The following is a 22,010-nucleotide window of genomic DNA, read 5'->3' as shown; positions in this document are numbered from 1 at the left end:
AAATTATTTTATACCTGTTTAGCCAACTGTGAAGCTATATGAAGTTCGTAATTCTCACACAAGTTACGAAACTAACATTTAACTACTCTCGAAGGACATCATGCGGTTGATGTATTAATACATCCAAACCAGCAGAAAAATGCTCCTCTCAGAGCACAAGAAAGGCTAACATGCTCCTGTTTAAAACTGTCCGACTGAAAATTGATGTTTGTCCAGTTTCATTCTTCGTTCCTCGGCCCTTTAAAATTTTCTCAAAGATTTTGACATGCGAACATATTTGCGCACTTTTCAACACTGAACTCACCACCTCTTACCTCCACAAGCTCCCCTAACTGTGACTCGCTCACACCCACTAGTCCATCGCTGTACGTCACTCACGTCACTGAATACTTATCCACTCCCAGTTGCCCTTTCCCACTCACTTACTCCCTGTAACTCATTGTCATTATCTCTTTGTCATTGGTCCCTGTGCTACAGCCACAGTCCCCTTCGTTCTGTCCTACTTCTACGGTCTCCTCTGTGTCACTGTCTCATTCTTGCTCTCTCTTACCGCTCATGTATCATTCATTGATTCATTCAACCATTCATTCATTCATTCCCGCTGCTGCTGCTGTTTCTTTTTACTGTCACTATCTCCCTCTTCCTCGTTGTTATTGTCATAGACTGTCATTATCACTGGCTCTCTCAACCTTTCTCCTCTTTACTCCTCCATCGCTGGCACTGTCTCCTTCACTCCTTTTCCTAGCACTGTTCTGTCAATGTCAACTCTGTTCCACTCTCACCTTGCCATTGTTTCCTGCGCTCTTCCTATACCGCAACCATGTCTACTATATTCCACCGTTTACTACTTTTCCACCGCCACTGTGTCCTCCTCTCTCTGCATAACGAGGCGCGGATATGTTCGCATGCCAAAATTTTTGGTGAAATTTTTAAACGTGCTGAGGAAGGTAGAATGAGGCAGCTGGTACACCACTTTTCGGTCAGAGTCTCTTAAACAGGAGCAATTCGCCCTTTTTTGTGCTCCGACAGGAGCAGTCTCCGCTGGTTCCCTTCTTTTGCCTGCACAGCAGGATATGTCACTCATATGACAGAACTTTATGGGTCAGTAAAATTTTGATAGTTTATTTATGTGAAATTGAAATGACGTATAACTAATTTACACCTTACATCCAAATTACGTGAGTATTTTACGTGTACAAGTAGGGTATCTTTGAACCTATATGTTGGAAACGGATGAAGACACCAAGAAAATTCTCACAGCTGTTCGAGATTGGAATCTTAGGAATACATCGTAAGGATTTCAACCATTTGTTGGGCACAGCCATTTTTGAATCAAGGACTGTTTTGGGACGAAAAAAAATGGTAAAAACATTTTTGGGGGTTGTTCTACACAACCGCCCTAGAACCAAATGGTGCCTACTTATAGCCCTCAGTATGTCGTATCGAATACAAGAAACAACCTATTTCCTCCATTTCCGTAAGCAGCAGTAAGTGTGTAATATTCATAGTTTGACCCTGTACTGTAGAATAGTAACCCTAAAGAGAGCCTTTTGTTGGGTATACAAATGGGCCCTAGTCCAACGGCTATATAAAACATATCTTTCTATCACTAGTAAAACCAGAGGTTGAGCCCCATAAGAATCCCGTTTTTATGGGCGGCGTTTTCGAACGTATTAGGTGGCGAATGCTGTCGCGTGCGTGCTGATAAGCTCTCTGGACAAAAAATTTGTCACCACAGCATACAAGCACAGATTAGACGTAAAGCCTTTACTGACGGCGCAGCGATGGAGTCGAGTGCTCAACCGCTGCCTCTACGTGAACGTAATGCAGCAGCGGTCAGTGAAACACTTATGTTTCAGGCGGACATTTTGCGTAAACATGGGTAAATGTAAGAGTGGTAGAGTGGCATAAAAGGGGTAATCGGATCTGGCCGTGCCCATGGCCAAACGGTGCGTGAAGTTGCTGCATTTGTTGGTGTTTCACGGTGGACTGTTCAACGTGTCTACAAGCGGTGGTGTAACACACGACGTCAGAACTGTGGCCGCAAAAAGATCCTGACAGAGGGACCCGAGACGTGTTTCACGGCCTCTGAATCGAAATCGCTTCCAAACCCTACAGGAATTGCTGCAGGCAGTGGACGAAGGTCCATCCCCAATTGTTTGTGAGAACACTGCGACGGGAACTGTATGCTATGATCCTTTGTACTGCCACCTCGGAAGAGGCCATTGCGCACACGCAAATGAAGACAACATCAAATTTCATCGAGCTGTAATAATATGACTGATTTTCTTAACACTCTCCCACCCTATCACTTCTCAATTGGCCTGCCAAATCACCTGACTTCAACCCCAAAGAAAATGTGTGGGACATGCTGGAACAGCGTGTAAAACGCCGACATCAGCTTTCCCGCAATTTGGTTGTATTGCGCCATCAAATCCTTAGTGAGAGCCTTAACCTGGATGCGACGTACCTGTACAACCTTGTAGACACACTTCCTAACAGAATCCAGGTGGTTATCAAGTCCAGGGGTGGAATTACACAGTGTTAAATGACGCTTGTAATGACTTCCCCAAAGGTGTCTAACCTTTTGTCCGGTGAGCTTCCAATCCTGCCGGTTTTGTTTCTCTAGTTTCTTTCTTCTTCTTCGCGTCGCCTTGTCTCTCAGCTTTTACTCCATTACCTACCCTTGTATGTACACTGATCACAGCAGAAAATAACCGATGGGTTCGAACATATGCTTTTATTTTTATTCTTAACTTGTACAGCAGGTATTGCTCTGTGGGATACTGTTGAACAATCGTTACGGTCGTCGCGATAACTTACTGTGTATATTAGCCGCAGTGAAATGTTTGCTGGAAAGTAAATTCGATCCAGTTGGAGTAGCGAGACTGCGTTTTTCATACCAGTGTAAGAGACAGGATGTGTGGAAATAGTTCCAAAAATTCCGTCACGACCGTGACATTACTGCGTCGCGTATTACAGGAAATTTCTCCTGGCAATGTACCACCTCTTCTTCAATCACGGAAGTTCTAGAAAGCGACTACAATGGGCTGAATCACCTCTGTGCTAGTGGGGCGCGAAGGAGGGCACTAACTACATCATCGGCTGCCGTCAGCGATCACAGGAAATACCTCGTTTATTCCAGGGTACAACGACGGATGGACAAAAGTACCCATTAGTTCAACACACTTAACACTTAGCTATGTGCATTCAACTCTTTAACCCTTGAACAGTTAATGAGAATTTCTAAAGTTTTTACTATGGATTGAAGATACCGCGCGTGTTTAACACACATCTCTCACCCTAAAACACTCCACCAATTTCAACGAAACTTTGTACGCACATCCCTTACTGCCAGGCAACAATCGGTGTAACAGCCACCTAGCTATCATAGTTTAGGAGATAAGAAGTCAAAGACCGAGCTTCTCGAAAAAGTGCCCCACCACTTTTAAATTTATTCCCTCTGTGCTACTAAATCTATTCGCAACAAATTTCGCACACGGAATCTAAATACGCCGCTAAATGCACCTACAAAAGCATTTCATGGTACCATACACACAGTTAAAGAGATGTGGCGTCCAACACTGAGTTGCATGAAACATGCCGCATCATACAGGAAGTTTTAATACATTTATTCTTTACTACTAAGAGACTCCTATCGTCGAGTCAATTTAAGCAAGTGCCCGACACCTGGCAGCGCTTTCAATTACGACCGCAAACGGCTGTAGGTGGAAACGATAGGCTCCTAGAAAGCTATGAAGAGGCGTTGCCATAGAGACGCTGCGCAAGCATGCGGAACCTGTACGCTTCAGACAGAAAATTGGCAGAATAAATATCTAGGCTACAACGGGTTTCTCAGTTAGTAGCCTATATTCTAGCCTACGATGGCTATCCACAAAGTACAATACGTTTTGGAATTAAAAATAAATGAAGTATTCGAATTTTTTATTGTATACAGATGAAAGCCACACACTAAATACTACTTTTCTACATAGTTGCCATTTAAATTAAGGCACTTATCGTAGCGATGGACGAGCTTGGAAATTCCTTCTTCGTAAAATTCGGTCGCCTGCTCCTTCAACCACGTGGTTACCTCTTCTGGGACAGAAAAGGTGTGATTTTTGTGGATTTCCTGGAAAGAGGCACTACAATAAACTCTCAAAGGTATTGCCAAACTCTGCACAACCTCAGAAGAGCAATACAAAACAAGCGCAGGGGAAAGTTGGGCTCAAAGATCTTGCTAATTCACGACAACGCCCGGGCCCACACGGCAAATGCCACTCGTGAAGTTCTCGAATCTTTTAAGTGGGAGTTGTTTCCTCATCCGCCGTACAGTCCCGACCTGGCACCGAGCGACTTCCATTTGTTCCCAGCAATGAAGAAGTAGTTGGCTATGCAGCGTTTTGATGACGACGCACAGCTTCAAGAAGAGGTAACCACGTGGTTGAAGGCGCAGGCGGCCGAATTTGACGACGAAGTAATTTCCAAGCTCGTCCATCGCTACGATAAGTGCCTTAATTTAAATGGCAACTATGTAGAAAAGTAGTATTTAGTGTGTGGCTTTCATCTGTATACAATAAAAAAAAAATCCAATACTTTATTCATTTTTAATTTCAAAACGTTATGTGCTTTGTGGATAGCCCTCGTGTATTACAATACGGCTAAAGCGGTGCACGGCTCCAGTTGCAGGTTGCCTATCTACAACAGCTTCCAAGCGCAAGAAAACTGATTTTCAGTATTTCTAGTAATTACTGATAACATTTAAAATGATGTCAATCTGCTTATTAAGAAGTGTAATGATTGAAGACAATAAGTACTAAAATCAGGAACTGTGTAGGGGAAGGTTGCTGTGTCGATCGACCGGCTGCATCTCTGTGGATACTGACAATAAAGATCAGTTCTATCCGTCATTAAGTGTACACACTGTTGCCAAAGATTCACCATCTCACTGGTGCGTCTTCCCACGAAGACACAAACAGTGAGCTAAGGTAAGATTTGCACTATGTTCTTGTAACTGACTAGTATTAATGATTAAAGTGTCATAGCGATGTGGCAACCGTGCATAAATTTCTGCAGCCAACATTGGGAAGTACGAGGAATTCACTCCATTTTGCCATATTCACTACATAAAGTTACATACTGTGCACAGAGGCGACGCGCTGCTAAGCGATTTGCCTTGAATGAGCCGCTTCGAATTTTGGCTAATATTAAGCCTACTATGAACAAAATTTATTGTAATAATTTTCAGTGTATATTTTCTAATAGTTGGTGCTGTGATAATCAGTCAAATGTGGTGCTTTTACCTTCGACGGCGAAATTTCTACTTATAGCCTACTTGATTTCGAATACACGTTATTCGGTCTCAGATGCGAACAAAAAGCTCTTAAAATTTAAAAAAAAATCAAATGTGTGGGAAATCTTGTGTGACTTAACAGCTGATGTCATCAGTCCCTAAGCTTACACACTAATTAACCTAAATTATCCTGAACACACACACGCACACACGCACGCACGAGGGAGGGAGGACTCCAACCTCCGCCGGGACCAACCGCTAAAATTTAAAAAATATATATAGACACATTTACATGTGTATAATATTTAACAGCTACTACATTCCAGGCCAATCAAGGAAAGTACCTGGCCCAATGAAGGAAACCAGTCGTCTTGATTGGGCCGATAGCATTTTTCAAATATTTCATCAACCGCGAAACTTTGACTTCTGTGTCTGTTGTAGCGAAGTGCAAAACATAATGTTCAAGCTACACTGAAAATAAAATATTTATTACAATATCCGAGGATTTTATTGCATATTTTCGTGGCCCATCGACAGCAAGGTTCCCCTGCATGTTTTGAGGCAGTTAACTTGCGGCTTGCAAATTTTCCGGGTTAAACTGAACACGAGAATGATGAGACTTAGGGACTTCCAGCAAACTTTACACATACTTTCAAATATTTTCGAAGCTTTTTCTGGCTGACATCGCCATAAAATAACGAAAGGAAAAAGGGTTTTTCGCTTGCTACATTATGACCGTAGAACTTCAGCATCAAACATGACGTTTTAATTCATTAGTCCTTTACTACTAATTTTATTCGCAACCCATTTGGCAGACAGTATCCACATACACCACTGAAAGTTTGTGCCAAGTTATATCATCGTATGATAATTCAGGAGATATATAGCCATAAACACAGAGGCACAAAAAAAAAAAATGCAGTATCTTCAACCACAAAGGTTTTACATTCTTGCCGTCAAATATTTATAACACAATGATTCAGGAATCAAGATGTTTGAGTCGTTTTTATACGTGAGATTTCGATTCTTTAAAGAATCTTCGGGGAGAGGGTTACTGATATTTCGAATAAGTTTAAACAAAATTATACATCACATATGGTTATGATTTATGTGAACGTCCGAGGACAGTAGTATAATAATGTGTTCACCGAAAGTTTAACATTACTTGAAGTAAACGGGGATGTCGTGATGTTCTGTGGCGATAATTCTTATTTGGCTTGTGCTACACGAATATTGTGTACACATGCAGTGTGTTGGAACAATCAATGATTTTGAACGTCGAACATTTAATATCTATCATAACAAGGGAGTGATATTTCGGTTATAAACAGGTTCATGATATTTGATATTACGTCTATCCAATGGAAATTGGGACGAAACAGTTTGCAAGTAGGCAGACCAGAAGCCTATAAGTTTAAAATATGAAATCCAGGTTTCGAAACAAAAATAAGTCATTTGCTGATTGTTGGACCACAATGTTTCGCATATAAATCCCTATGATCTTGTATTCTCAGGAGGAAAAGTATCAATATTGGCATCAAAACTGGGCTTACAACATTTTTTTAAGACATATCCCAGTTTTCCTGAACCCTAGGAACGTCACTAACGAAGCTAAAAATCCGTTGGCAAGCGCGTGTACGCAAACGTTCGCTGGTTAAACGGATCTACAGTGTGTGTAGATTGGAGTCGGGCTCGTGCTGAAACAACGTGCACAAGAACAAAGAATGGCTCATCCAGACCGTTGTGTTGTGGTTCTTATCGAACACGCGATAGCAGCAACTGTCGCTTCCTGTTCATGACCTTAAGCGAGCAACCACCTGGCCGCGGCGGGCAACGGCTCCTCGCTCACACCCGCCGTCCCCGCCGTTAATACGTGGCTGCTCCAGATGCAGCTGTCGGCCGTAGGCCGGTATTTCACTATCGCATTTTTTGACAAGGAAATATGATCAATTATTCGTCAAAATTCTTTGACAAAGACCTTCAACGTGGCGCCAAAAAGTGGGTATTACACTGTCGTCATATTTTTCGTCAAATTTCAAGATGACAGACAACTTGTGGTTCTAGCAATTGTAGCACATAATAACAATTGCATTTTGTATGCATCTGGAAGAAAAGTGGCGGAAAAAAGGAAACATACTTGGATCAAGCCCTCTAGGTATTACGTCGAGATAAAAAAAAAGCACTAGGTAAAATTTGTTACGAGAGCTTCAAGTGGAGGAAGTCTTAATATATAAATTACTTGAGAATGGGTGAGACAGTTTCAGTGTTTGCTTAGCAAAGTGGCTTCTCAAATTACAAAACAGAATACTCTCTTGAGAAATCTTATACGTGCAGAAGACAGGCAAACTAACCACTGCGTTTTCCTGATACATGAGAGAGGTACTCTCGTTTACAACACAGCACTTGAATGTCACATTACACATTAACCAAAATAATTCTAGAAACTTGTGAAGTGATTTATACAGAACTGAATGGGGAATATATGAAGGTAAATAAATATTTAGTACACTGCATTGGCCATAAGAACTATTTTAAATTTTGAGTAAATTAATGGAATTAATATTCCAACAACAACAAAACTAATAACAAGTACGAAACAGATGAAGCGCTTTTTAACTTGTGGCATACAGAGTATAAAAATAGCAAAAGTAGAATGGAAAGCTAAGAAATTTTTTTATTTTAGAGTTGACCACATCCTCTATTCCGGCTTGCTGACAATCTGCCTGGATGTTTCCAGATGTAGAGGTGGGCGGCTATAGTTGTGATTGTGGACCTCAAGCACCCTGCAAGCATATTCTACCTGCCCATCAACACATAATTAATAGCATGCACTGAGCCCGTTGCTAACCTCCCCCCCCCCCCCCCCCCCCCTCCACCAATCCCAGTCTGAAGCAATTTTATATATATATAAGTCGAAAAAACAAACCCACTTAGAAGCCATGTTTACAAATACAATAGGTTTACAAAAACACTACAGAGACGTCAAATAGCTGTAGCGACACCAGCGCTCGAAGTGGTTACATTTCACAATGCAGGGAACAGAAGGCGAACGACTTTTATTGGTTGGTTGCATTAAAAGAGGGAGAAGGGGACCAAACGACGAGGTGATCAGTCCCTTGTTCCGAATAAAACAATGCCTGAAGTGTGAGAACAAAGCAAACGAGACTGAAAACTCAAAACGGAATGAAAGGAAAACTCACAAGAACGATGTAGGGCAACAAACATGTAAATGGGCAAAACGGGCAAGAAATGCACGGAAACATAAGAAACGGGACGAAGAGATTAAAACAACAAAGCAGATCACCATGGCTGGTTGACCCTGACAATAAAAAAAAGACTTTCTGATCAAGTCTACGGCGAGGTCCTAGATTTGATCATATTTATTCGACAAATTTCTTTGACATCAATGTTTGACATACCAACTTAGAGAAATAAATATAACTGTATAGTACCGGCAATAAGTGCAAAGCCTTACTACAGCCCGTCCTCGAATGCCTGCTCCATGGAGTAGTGGAAAATTACTCCACCTCACCATCCACCAGCACCAGGCGAAGTCCCACACTAATCGAAGACAAACATAAGCCTGCCGCCGCAATGAAGTACCACAGTAGATACAGGAAACGTAGATTACTTTCAACGTTGTTTCAGTTCACAGTTTTAATGATTTAGCTTAGAATGACTTCTCGCTTAAAGCGATAAAACTTCGCAGTAATAATAATAAGACTGGTAGAAGCATGCAAGCACGCAAAACATAGATACAAAGAAGTGAGCCGTACTAAGTGTTAATGCAGATGATGTTAAGCGCCAGGAGGAAAAAAATTGAGATTTAAGGAGCACATGATGTCTGTGAGACGAAAAGTAGGAAAATTATGGCTCAATGTCCTGTCGACGACGGATGGAAGGAGGATAGAAAAGGAAATAAGCTGGGCCCTCACAAAGGGCTTGATTAGAAGCATAAAGTTTTGTTTGAGAAATCAGAGGATGTTATCAGCCATTCCTTTCTTGTCATGCTCATCGATGGCCTCCATTTTTTAAGCGGGCTAATTAATACTTGTAAAAAAGCTGTTTGAGTTAACTTGTTGAATTTTTTAATGTTGCTAATTATTATGTGTAACACATCTAGTTGTCAGTCTTTTGTAGAACGGGCAAGTGTCCGAGATATTACGACATAAAGAAAATGGTAAAGTGAATGTAGACTTTACTGGTTCGCTGCGCAGTGCCGATGGTACTGTTATCGACGACTGTGCCGCTAAAGCGGAGTTATTGAACGCAGTTTTGCGAAATTCCTTCACCAGCGAAGACGAATGGAATATTCCAGACTTTGAAACACGAACAGCTGCTACCATGAGTTTCTTAGAAGTAGATACCTTCGGGGTTGCGAAGCAACTAAAATCGCTTGATACGGGCAAGTCTTCAGGTCCAGATTGTATACCGATTAGGTTCCTTTCAGATTACGCTGATACAATAGCTCCCTGCTTAGCAGTCATATACAACAGCTCGCTCACCGATAGATCTGTACCTACAGATTGGAAAATTGAGTAATCCATCGAACTACGGACCTATATCATTGACGTCGGTTGGCAGTAGGGTTTTTGGAGCATATACTGTATTCAAAAATTATGAATCACCTCGAAGGGAGCGATCTATTGATACCTAATAAGCATGGTTTCAGAAAACATAGTTCTTGTGCAACGCTGCTAGCTCTTTATTCGCACGAAGTAATGGCCGCTATCGACAGGGGACCTCAAGTTGATTCCGTATTTCTGGATTTCCGGAAAGCTTTTGACACCGTTCCTCACAAGCGACTTCTAATCAAGCTGCGGAGCTATGGGGTATCGTCTCAGTTGTGCGACTGGATTCGTGATTTCCTGTCAGGAAGGTCGCAGTTCGTAGTAATAGACGGCAAAGTTCGTAGTAATAAACGGCAAATCATCGAGTAAAACTGAAGTGATATAAGGTGTTCCCCAAGGAAGCGTCCTAGGACCTCTGCTGTCCTGATCTATATAAATGACCTGGGTGACAACCTGAGCAGTTCTCTTAGGTTGTTCGCAGATGATGCTGTAATTTACCGTCTAGTAAGGTCATCCGAAGACCAGTATCAGTTGCAAAGCGATTTAGGAAAGATTGCTGCATGGTGTGGCAGGTGGCAATTGACGCTAAATAACGAAAAGTGTGAGGTGTTCCACATGAGTTCCAAAAGAAATCCGTTGGAATTCGATTACTCGATAAATAGTACAATTCTCAAGGCTGTCAATTCAACTAAGTACCTGGGTGTTACAATTACGAACAACTTCAGTTGGAAAGACCACATAGATAATATTGTCGGGAAGGCGAGCCAAAGGTTGCGTTTCATTGGCAGGACACTTAGAAGATGCAACAAGTCCACTAAAGAGACAGCTTACACTACACTCGTTCCTCCTCTGTTAGAATATTGCTGCGCGGTGTGGGATCCTTACCAGGTGGGACTGACGGAGGACATCGAAAGGGTGCAAAAAAAGGGCAGCTCATTTTGTATTATCACGTAATAGGGGAGAAAGTGTGGCTGATATGATACGCGAGTTGGGATGGAAGTCATTAAAGCAAAGACTTTTTCGTCGCGGCGAGATCTATTTACGAAATTTCAGTCACCAACTTTCTCTTCCTACATAGGTAGGAATGATCATCAAAATAAAATGAGAGAAATCAGAGCTCGAACAGAAAGGTTTAGGTGTTCGTTTTTCCTGCGCGGTGTTCGGGAGTGGAATGGTAGAGAGATAGTATTATTGTGGTTCGATGAACCCTCTGCCAAGCACTTAAAAGTGAATTGCAGAGTAATCATGTAGATGTAGACGAACGCTGTTCCGCCCATAGCCTTTTCCAACAGAATGACATTGTCGAAACACCGCGATGTGTTACTAGTGTTATGCCTAAAATCTGACTACAGAAAAGAGAGAGAGAGAGAGAGAGAGAGAGAGAGAGAGAGAGAGAGAGAGAGAGAGAGAGAGAGAGTTATGGCGTTAATCGAAACTTTTGAATCAGCGTTGACACTCGAATGGGAAATATAATAAATGTATCTTCCGCAACGGCGAAAATTTTATAATGTTGACAAATATGAGCACCTTGAGGAAACATTTTTTACAGTCTTCGGAATAATCATGTTGTTACACCGAGGCGTGTCACAGAAAGGTATGCAAACTATGTAAATCACTAGAACAATGGGACGTCCGCTGCGTGAGCATTGCCCGTTTACAACGGACAAACAGGAACCGATAACACGGCCGTTAACTGTAGTTCCGTGCACTGCGCGCTGCGGGCGCCACAGAATGATTCATGCGCCCTGCTTACAGTCTCGTCAAGCCCAGTATGTTGACGACCGGAAGTGTGAACAGCAGCATTCTCAAAACTGGTGCTTAGTATCCAGCTGAGAAACTGGGCTGATTCACCCAAATTCCACCTATTGTGCTGATATTACCCTGTGGTACGTATGCTTTTCCTCCCAACGAAGACGAAGAACTAGATCGTAACCAACAAAGGGTAGCATTACGTGACTGAACCAGAGAAACTGCAGACGATTTAATATTTCGTCCTTCAGCTATGTTCCGTATTGTGTATGGAACAGGATAGGGGCATGGCCCAATGAAATGTGTAAGATCCACAAGTAAACGATGTATTACCCTCTCTTTTTGGAGACATGGCCCTTAATACGTAACTCCGTCCGTGCGAGTAGAGGGGTCCGCAAGTGAATTTGCCTGAAGAAGAGTGTAACGCTAGCAGGAGTGTAGCTACTAGGACGGTCTTGTCAAGAACTTGATACAGCACATTAATAACAAAGTATGGCGTCACAGCACCTACTCACTCCCGCGTGAGAGTCACTATCCTCTAATACCCATATATTGTCCTCTAAACTTCTCACATTATGAGACCATTCCAAACGACGCATTCGATTTAGTTACTACTACATGCACAATAGACATTTTACTGAATGATTCTTCATTACTGAAAACACTTAACAGCTTATATAATTGCGTAGGCTTCTGCAGCCAGAGTCAGTCGACAAAAAAGTTTTCAGGGTATAGTACCGCGTCATAATGTATAAAACTACTGCTACCGGAGAAAAACTTTTATGTCGACTTAACAGCTTCTACGCTCCGAGCACTATTTGGTAGCCGTGAACTTGAATGCTTAAGAATCTGGGCTGTGCAAGGGCCCCAAGTGGCACAAAGCAGATGCGAGACGGCTTACAGAAAGGAGATAAATGTTTTTCTTAAGAGCGTCACTACGAAGGGGAATGCGATTTCCGAAAGTAGTGGCTCGATAACAGGTCGCGAAAATGCTTAACCTGGAAGAGAGAGTAATCTTTTCCGCCGCTATCCGGCCGTCTTAGGTTGCGTACCTCCCAAAAGTTCGAGGAGTAGCGGTGTGGGGAACGCCCTGGGACACCGATCGATAGCCCAATGCTGTTAGGAGTATCCACTACGGCCCAGGGAAGCTCAATTACCGGCTTCTGACCAAGTGGGGCGAATGCTGGGAGTGACTCAGCGGTAACAATTTCCGGCCAACTGATCTCGACACACATCCCAGAATTAGTTTTGCTGTTGATCTAATTTTAGCTATTCAAAGTGTTAAAGGCTGCTCGCGCGCGCACACGCACACGCACACACACACACACACACACACACACACACACACACTTACCTTTACTGGATGTCTCCTGCATGTATTACTCTGTATCTTATCTTCATCGAACTGGTCTGTTCTTTACTACTTCGAGAAGATTGCTCGGTTTCCGAACCAGATGAGCAGTAACATGTTACGCTTATTATTTACAATCTTAGGTGAGTATACTCATCATACTATTTGTAATAATATATACGGTGTCTAAAATAACTGACAACCATTTTTTTTCATGTCTGTATACACGAGGAAAACTAACGCCTTTACCAAGGCATATTTCTAAGAATGGGTACAATATCTGCAGAGAAATGTCCTCTGCATGTTTCACATCCAGGGTCTCACCTGTTCTGCAGCTGTTCAGGGACGACTGATGGAACTGTCAGGTCGTAATGCAAGGTCCTCACGATGCGCCACAACTGAACGTGTAACTAAGCTCGATTCAAACGCAGGCGCAACGCTGACGTCTTCGATGCAGTATCCTGAAATTAAAATTCGGTTTTAATTGGCAGATAGTACATATGTACGCTACAGAATTCTCAGACACTGAAGCCACAACAAACTGGATCTGATTGCAACTGAACATGCTAAATGACGAAAGTGTTATCACAGAGTTCTTACATCTGTTGCAGTCGAATGTTTCAACTACAAAATTTTTATCAAATACCGATCGTGCAGAATACATAAACACTGTTCAGTGAGACTTCATTATTTAACACACTATTTTTTCTATAATTAATACCACGTATGCGTTTTTCACCTAATTACAATATTGCAGTGACTAAGTTATTCTGAATTACAATGCAAAGTTCCTTTGGAAATGCATGCTTGTCCAAAAGAACAGACCCTGTGGTAACTACAACCGTTAGGAAAAAAAAAAAAAAAAAAAACATGTGTATTCGCACTTGCTAATATGTGGAACCATCAGCTCAGAATGAAATGACAATGAAAATTTGTGCCGGATCGGTACTCTAACTTGGATTTCCCGCTTATTGCGATCGGTCGCCTTACCATTACGCTATCCAAGCACGCTTACCGACCAGACCAGAACTTCCATACGTCGTCAACCAGGACTCTACAACCGGCACTCTTACATCCATTATGCATGCTCCCGCAGAGAGAGGGCATTTTTAATTGAAAGTCGCTTGCCCGGTGTCGGCGGATAAATTCCAATACACACATTTAAGGTTATCCATATTGGCAACTGCGCGTATTTCATCATTTCACAGAGGTTGTAATCGCCGCAGTGTCTGCTCCTTCGCACACGCATACATATCAGAAGGAACGTTGCATCGCACTTCTGAACAACACAGACACAGAATAACGCACCGTAAAAATAAAGTAATTCACATATACAGACGTTTAGAGACCAACGGATCTGGATTGACAGGGATGGGACAGGTAGTCGGTCGTGGCCTTATAGTAAGAACCATTCCGGCATTTGCCTGAAACAATTTAGGAGAAAAACGTATATCAGGATGGCAAGATGAAGCTTGGAGCCTCCACCCTCCCGAATACAAGGCCACAATGTTTCAAGCAATGCTACCTCATTCGGTTTACCCCTGGTGTACAATACTGTTTCACAAATTAGTTGTGTAATAATGGCGAAACCTACTGCTACACAGTTCATTCATTTTTCGCTCTGCCACTGTATGCAGACGCGCCCACACGCACACGCACACACGATGAGCGCGCGTGCGCTACCGCCCACTGATCCACCCGCGTACAGAGTTTAATAACACTGTACACACTATCAGATGATGTCACGACCATTTTGTGTACCGCAATTTCCCATTTTCTGATCAGAAAAGCTGTCACCATTACTCTATAACAAGTGAGATCTAGATCTCGGAATGGTAAGGCGTCAGTATTATATACTGCACACATTTGGGAGAAAGATTTTCCAGAAAATTGGAAAAAGTAAAAAAAAAATAGTGTGAAAGTGTGTGGAATGTTAGATGTTTTATTGTTATTATCTGCATTATATTTTTTACCAAACCCCTATTCTGTGTTATATGAATAATCCTTCAATAAACAGGGTAACCCACTCAAACCTCCCTGATTTCAAAGACCCAGGGGAAGAAACTACAGTAGATACGACAATGAAAAATGCACCACATTGTAAAGTATCTCATAGTATTTATTTATGATCAATAGACCTCTACATGTGAACCATTTGTAGCACGAAGAATATCGAGTCTATATTCAATTTATTGGCATATTTTTTGTAACATTTCCTCTGTTATTGTTGCAATCGAATTAGTTACATGTTGTCGCAACGTAGGAATATCGTCCACTTTGGTCGCATACACGCGGTCCTTAACGAATCCCCACATGAAGAAATCAAGCCTGGTGGCCAGGCAACGGGTCCTCCGCGTCCGATCCAAGGATTGGGAAATTTCCTATCCAGGAACTTGCCGACAGCCGTTGACCAATGCGGCGGAGCTCCAACTTGTTGAAAAATGATGTTTGGTTGCAAGTCTTGTATCTGAGGGTACACAAACTGCTCCAACGTGCCCATATACAGTGATCCAATCACTGTTTGTTCCTCAAAGAAGAACTGTCCAACAATCCTGTCGTTTAGTTTAGGGCCATCACGAGCATGTTCAACGACCACGTGCAGATTTTGCGAACCCCAAATCCGAACATTATGCCTATTAACCCTTCCTAATAGATGAAAAGGTTGCCTCATCTGAGAATAAACATCTTTCCAGGAAACTGGCATCCATACCAATACGCTGCAGCATATCCGCAGCAAATTGTTGTTTGTCGTTCGGCGTCAGATGTTGCAGAATTTGCGCTTTGTAAGTACACATACGAAGACGCTGGTGAACTACACGATACAATGTTGATCGAGGCACACCAAGTTGTCTAAGATGCTTGACGAATTGACTTACATGGGCTTCTGAGAAACGTTTGTCTGATGTCCTCCACTGTCTCCTCTGAAACTCTGTAACGTGCACCACCAAAATGTTTCAGAACACTTACTGTTGCCAGAAACTTCCTGCACCATTCCTTAATTGTTTTCACATCAGGTGGATCACATTTATATACACGACGATAATTTCTTTGCACAATAATCGACGATTTTGTTTCTGCAAACCACTCTACTGATTGCATGCGCTGCTGTGGAGTCGCCATTTTCGCTTTATGCGGCCATGCTGCACTCTGGTGACGATACTTGGCACTTCTGACGCGGGAATATAAATTCTTTGAGATGCTGTACCATATGGAGCATTTTTCATTGTCGTATCTACTGTGGTTTTTCCTTCCTGGGTCCCTGAAATCAGTGAGGTTCGAGTCGGACACTCAGTATAAAGTATCTGGGTAACAGGTACTTTTCAACTGCCTTTCTAAATAAGATTTTAGCTATTTCTTTAATCTCCTTTGGTAATTTATTGTACAACCTTACTTCTTCGTAGAAAACACTCATTTGAAGTTTGTTTCTTCTTTCTTAGTAAATCTAGGGTCAGTCTAGATCTTTTCCATGGTCTTGGGCAGAGCTGTTTGTACACCAACTACCAATGTTATTTTTGAGGTGTAGAACTGTTTGGTCAATGTAACACATAGTGCAGTCAAAAACCCAGATCATTACAAAGAGCTCGGTTACTACTTTTGGTTATTGTTCGTCAGTAGCTGTTAATGCAAGGTGGTTATAATAAAACTTTCATTACTTGGGCCAATGGAGGCGGGAAACTATTTACACTTGGATAATAATGTTTAAAGGAATGATTTTTAGTTGCGTTGTTAGCAGCGTTAGTGTCATGACTCGCAGTCAGCCGCCAGTTACTAATGAGACGACATACGGTTGAACCCCATGCATCAGTGTGCAATACAGTTGCAGACAGTCCAACTTGGTTCTGGATAAGGTAAGCGGCGCTTTACTCGTACAGCTATTTTAGCAGAAGGACGGCAGCATTGCTGCTGCTCTTCATAAGTACTTCAGGAATTCGGAGTAGTCCTGTTTCCGCACCAGGGTTGAAGAACACGATTCGGAAGTTCAGTGCTCCTAGGCGAGGTCGACAACCAGTTGCGCCGCAAACTGCTGAAGTCGTCGTTGCCATGGCTGAGAACGCAGGCCGCAATGTGCGTTCTGCTAGAAGTGCAGGAACTGTGTCACGACAGCTCAACATTCCGCGGTCCACCATTTGAAAAGTGGCGCGAACAACTGTGAAATGGTATCTCCAGTACGGGTCCATGCAGTAGTGGATGCAGATGGTCGTCACATTGAGCAAAGATCGTAATTTGATAAGTAAACATGATACGCAATTAAGAAATGTTACCCTGTTAAGTGGAAATTAAAATGTATTTCTTGCGATGGTTTATTCGTTGTTGCCCTTACCCACGTTCTTACAAATGTTTCCACAATGTTGCATTGCCCTTCGACCAATAATTTTTCACCAGCTTCCGTAGAAATGATGGAACACGTGAGGCAATACTGACCCTACGACTTATCTTAGAAGAAAGATTAAGGAAAGGCAAACCTACGTTTCTAGCATTTGTAGACTTAGAGAAAGCTTTTGACAATGTTGACTGGAATACTCTCTTTAAAATTCTGAAGGTGGCAGGGGTAAAATACAGGGAGCGAAAGGCTATTTACAATTTGTACAGAAACCAGATGGCAGTTGTAAGAGTGGAGGGGCATGAAAGGGAAGCAGTGGTTGGGAAGGGAGTGAGACAGGGTTGTAGTCTCTCCCCGATGTTATTCAATCTGTATATTGAGCAAGCAGTGAAGGAAACAAAAGAAAAATTCAGAGTAGGTATTAAAATCCATGGAGAAGAAATAAAAACTTTGAGGTTTGCCGATGACATCGTAATTCTGTCAGAGACAGCAAAGGACTTGGAAGAGCAGTTGAACGGAATGGATAGTGTCTTGAATGGAAGATATAAAATGAACATCAATAAAAGCAAAACGAGGATAACGGAATGTAGTCAAATTAAGTCGGGTGATGCTGAAGGAATTAGATTAGGAAATGAGACACTTGTAGTAAAGGAGTTTTGCTATTTGGGGAGCAAAATAACTGATGATGGTCGAAGTAGAGAGGATATAAAATGTAGACTGGCAATGGCAAGGAAAGCACTTCTGAAGAAGAGAAATTTGTTAACATCGAGTATAGATTTAAGTGTCAGGAAGTCGTTTCTGAAAGTATTTGTATGGAGTGTAGCCATGTATGGAAGTGAAACATGGACGATAAATAGTTTGGACAAGAAGAGAATAGAAGCTTTCGAAATGTGGTGCTACAGAAGAATGCTGAAGATTAAATGGGTAGATCACATAACTAATGAGGAAGTATTGAATAGGATTGGGGAGAAGAGAAGTTTGTGGCACAACTTGACCAAAAGAAGGGATCGGATGGTAGGACATGTTCTGAGGCATCAAGCGATCACCAATTTAGTACTGGAGGGCAGCGTGGAGGGTAAAAATCGTAGAGGGAGACCAAGAGATGAATACACTAAGCAGATTCAGAAGGACGTAGGTTGCAGTAGGTACTGGGAGATGAAGAAGCTTGCACAGGATGGAGTAGCATGGAGAGCTGCATCAAACCAGTCTCAGGACTGAAGACCACAACAACAACAACAACCCTCTCAAGTAGCTACAGTTTAATTATAACCACTCTGTAGATTATCCTATAAATGAATAAAGATGATAATCGAGTTGTGACAAAACATTTTTAGGTAAAAAAGTGGTCAACGGATAATATACAAACTGAGTTGAGGAAGTCTAAGGAGACACTGCGCCACCTATCAAACAGTTTGCAACTGGTTAAAGGAATTCAAACTGTTGTACGAGAAGTGTAGATGTGGCACGCTTCTGAGGAAAGACGTTTTCTTTTAAACAAATCGTCAGTTTAAAAATCATGGTATCGTGACAGAAGAACGGACACGTTTGGAAGTAGTGTAGCTCGGTGGCTAAATCAAGATTTTAAATCTAGAAGGTCCCGGGTTCGATCTCCAGTAGCTCATGTGATTTCATTTCTGCCACTTATCGCTTGTTTCGCCTCTGACAATGTTCTGTCAATATGAAAATTGTAAAGTTCCACAGTGACTTGGATCCCATGTAGAATTGTAGATCCAGATACAACTGGCTGAATAAGTTAGTTCACGGATCATGGCAGGATCAGAGCAACGGGACCCTACCCACTGAAGCACTGCGCCCTTCGAAATAGCCTTCGGGTTGATGGCAACTCTCATTTTTACCGAAGATTATTGACTTGTATGAACGAATATATAACATTCAAAGATGTTCTGTATATGAATACCTGAGTGTGTGCGCCGAGCTTGTTTACGCCACACCAAGGAATTCGAAGAAGAATATTTCAAAATCGTGTATAGAAAAACTGAAGCCGTCTGCCGTCGTTACGTGACTAGATGGAAATCAATGGATCCATCAGATGTCTTAGACCAAGCGTACAAATAGCGGGACGAGGAAGGTTAAAATACACAGAATACAATATTTTGTGGTGGGAAAAACAGGAGAGTTTTTTGGGGGTTCCCACGGTATTATCACGAATAAAATATATCCGAAAAACCCGAAAGACTGTTCGGCTTTTATTACGCATCGCTACTGGTCATTTCCGTAATTAGTTGTAGCGGAAGCGGTCAACTATTTACACAGAGCGTACATGTAATTACTAACGTTATTTAATACATCATAAAAATGTTAATTTTAAAATAATCTGGAGTACGCTCTAATACTCCAGTAAATCTAGAACAATTATTTCTACTTGAAAAACCATTACTGCAGTCGACTCCAACGCTTGGTAAAAACTGATGTGTGTTTCTACGGCCAAATGTCACTAGATCATTTTGTGAGGTTTGAGAAACTGCTTACGAGACTAGGACTCCAAGCATCTGCGGCTAGCAGGATCACTTGATCGCACAATAGATTTAAAAAACCGAAACAGATGTACTGTGTCTGCTCACAATGGTTTCTGTATGGTTGACACCTTGAAAAGTCTTGCTTTCAGACCTCCTAAAAGTGGTAATTAGTACAGCTTGTAATGAAATAACGCCCAGGGACATCAGCAAATGCACAATACTCAATTATGGACTTCAATTTGCAAGGCTCGTAGGGTTAAAAGGATGACAAAATAATTTAAAATCGACGTACATTCTTCCCTACAGTGAATCAAAACTCGGTAACGTTACAGTTAATGAGCGCGAAGTACGATAACATTAGAGGTGGTCTGTTACGGACGTGTTGTGGTTCAGCAACAGCTTGAGCACAGGAGCGTGCGGCAGTCTATGGACCGTCTCTACAACGTGTTGCAAATTTCGAAGTTGTCAATCGCATGCATTAGAAACATTGTACTTTCTGAATCCACGGCAGAGCACTAAACTTCCCTCCAATCTTAATTCGGAATTGATATCTCGTGATGTTCACACAATCTGGGAGACATTTTAGAATGTGCAGTAGTCGGTGATTTGTTCTCCAACGTTAAATTCTTGGATGATAAGAATGCTCGACAGGAAGGCTCGTAGATTGGTGATCGGCACAGTACATTACACGCTGACCATGTACCCAGCGGACTGGAGGTGTTTTAAACCAATGCGGTTTCCAGAGTAAGGTGTATCATATTCCTTGCTTATGTATGCCGCTTATCTGCCCTTCCCGCTGGCCAACCTCGAAAATATATTAGAACATCGTCTGAAGATTATGTGAAAGTTGTGAGTTCAAAAAGAAACCACACTTTTGAAATAGCGTGGCCTCCGGCAGAGGGAGAGCACTGCGCAGCGTAGCGCAAGGCTCAGGAAACGAAGAGCCGTTCGCCGCGTTGCGCTGAACGTCCACAGAGAAATTACAATTTATTAGCCAAGCATACGTGGAGGACTGTGTCAGCAGCATCGCACCCAGTGCTATGAGAGGTTTAAGCGCATTCAACATGGCAGAATGTCAGTCGATGACAATTGCAAGCCTGAACGACCTTCCTTATCAACACATCACGACCAAGCACAGAGTACGTGCTGTGATTCTCGGAAATCGTCGTCTGACTGTTCGAGAACTTGCTGACGAATTGGGCATAAGCGTATGGGGAACTGTGGAAACCAGACTGCGATGTTACATCACGACAATGCGACGGATCACGCATCACTCCTTGTCCGCAGATAAAGCACCTAAAGAACATCACATTCCCGTTGTTACTATCCCTGTATCCTCCGGACCCTGCTCCAGCACACTTTCTCCTGCTTTCCAAACTCAGAATCACGTTGAGAGGACGCCGTTTCCAAATCACAGACGAGATACAGGACAATGCGACAGCAGACCTGCGAGCTTACCAGGAAATGTGTTTCAGGAGATTTTCCAAAAGTCGAAAAAGTGATGGGAACGAGCATTGCCAGTAGAGGGGGCCATTTTGAGGGGGCACTGCCTAAATCAAGGAGGGATTCTTCTTGAATAAACCTTCTACAACGAATTCCTGTACAACATAAATAGTTCCAGAGTGTATATGTACAGGGAAAACCACCACGAGAATTTCAGAACGAAGTATACGAAAAAAAAAACTTTCCAAATTAAAAAGTGAGGCACAGTCCATACAACGTCAGTGAATTTCGCTGGCCACGAACCAGTCTTCCAAAACAATACACTACTCGCCACTGAAATTGCTACACCACGAAGATGTTCTACATACGCGAAATTTAACCGACAGGAAGAATATGCAGTGATATGCAAATGATAAGCTATTCAGAGCATTCACAAAAGATTGGCGCCGGTGGCGACACCTACAACGTGCTGACATGAGGAAAGTATCCAACCGATTTCTCATACACAAACAGCAGTTGACCGGCGTTGCCTGATGAAACATTGTTGTGATGCCTCCTGTAAGGAGGAGGAATGCGTAACATCACGTTTCCGACTTTGATAAACGTCGGATTGTAGCCTATCGCGATTGTGGTTTATCGTATGGCGACATTGCTGCTCGCGTTGTCGAGATCCAATGACTGTTAGCAGAATATGGAATCGGTGGGTTCAGGAGGGTAATACGGAACGCCGTGCTGGATCCCAATGGGCTCGTATCACTAGCAGTCGAGATGGCAGGCATCTTATCCGCATGGCTGTAACGAATCG

At 42.4% G+C, this 22,010-nt stretch overlaps 1 protein-coding gene across 2 annotated transcripts in view; it reads right to left on the bottom strand.

Moving 5' to 3' along the window:
* The window catches only part of LOC126365849 (ras-specific guanine nucleotide-releasing factor RalGPS2), a 364,573-nt gene that overhangs the window by 257,332 nt on the left and 85,231 nt on the right, over positions 1-22,010 (bottom strand). For both annotated transcript variants that reach the window (XM_050008498.1, XM_050008499.1), the window contains exon 2: positions 13,289-13,425. The gene's annotated coding sequence lies outside the window, so the exon portion shown is untranslated. The remainder of the gene's footprint in view (positions 1-13,288; positions 13,426-22,010) is intronic.

This window comes from Schistocerca gregaria, chromosome 4 (assembly GCF_023897955.1).
Source record: "Schistocerca gregaria isolate iqSchGreg1 chromosome 4, iqSchGreg1.2, whole genome shotgun sequence".
Classification (NCBI taxonomy): domain Eukaryota; kingdom Metazoa; phylum Arthropoda; class Insecta; order Orthoptera; family Acrididae; genus Schistocerca; species Schistocerca gregaria.
This window is presented reverse-complemented; position numbering and strand designations above follow the sequence as displayed.